The sequence below is a fragment of the Bos grunniens genome, chromosome 5, assembly GCF_055505025.1.
Source record: "Bos grunniens cultivar Pamir isolate PY7600 chromosome 5, Bosgru_T2T1.0, whole genome shotgun sequence".
NCBI classification, from domain to species: domain Eukaryota; kingdom Metazoa; phylum Chordata; class Mammalia; order Artiodactyla; family Bovidae; genus Bos; species Bos grunniens.
Window position 1 is genome coordinate 15163485 of NC_141169.1, and position 992 is coordinate 15164476.

At 36.3% G+C, this 992-nt stretch overlaps 1 pseudogene; it reads left to right on the forward strand.

Moving 5' to 3' along the window:
- Positions 1 to 265: 265 nt before the first annotated feature.
- LOC147371339 (U6 spliceosomal RNA) lies at positions 266 to 366 on the forward strand (annotated as a pseudogene).
- The last annotated feature ends 626 nt before the right edge of the window (positions 367 to 992 follow it).

The window sequence follows — 992 nt, forward strand, 5'->3', positions numbered from 1 at the left end:
ATAGTTTTTAACACTTTCACCTCTAGTGAATTTGGTTTATTTGCAGTTGAAAAAGGATGCACTGGTATTTGATATCTGATAAATAAAATGTCTCTGGTCTTTGGCTAGAGATATTTTAGAAATATGGCTATTATAGTAATAATAATAATTGAGAAATTAGATAGCTATTGGTAAGCAACATTGGTACTTTGAAAAGAAAAAAATGACAGACTTGAGATAATCAAACATCAATTCCTATAATTCAAATAAAAATTTAAGAGAGTCAGTGCTTGCTTTGGCTGTACATGCAATAAAATTGGAAAAAGAAGAATATCATGGCCCGTGTACAAGGATGACATGCAAATTCATAAAGCATTCCATATTCAATTAAAAATGTGAGCCAGAGGCTTCCTTAACATTTGATAAAACAGTTATTTTTTCTAGTGGGTGGACGGATCATGTTAAGAGACTGGAATAGAAGTTTATTTCAAGTATAGATAAACATAGAAGAAGGTTGAATGCTCATCTTTGCAAATCTCTTTCATGAAGCCTGGATCACACTTATGCAAGGATCCTGAGACTTGAAATGGGAAAATTAGGTCGAGGAAACAGAATACTATGAGGACCTAAGTCCCCCTGAGGTTTCTCAATCTAGAAAAGTAACTCTATATTTTATCCTCTTGCTAAAGGATAAAATATATCCCCATGCTTCAGAGCTATACAGAACTCTCAGATAAAGCAGGGCCTTTCCCAGTCAATGTCTGTGTTCTTCACCATGGTCTCCTATAGCCCCCACATGCCTAACAAATCAATTATAAGCTAACCAACTGGAACAGTGCTACATGACAGAGGAGCTGCCATAAGTGCCTAGCGTTTAGCAACAGGGACTGGGAGGTTATGACTAGGAGTAGATCCTGTGGGAGCTGAATCAAGAGGGCAGAATACAAAAGTGAAAAAGAAAGAGTTTGTCCATAAGGAAACTCATGACACAAATTTAATTTGACTTAGGCCCC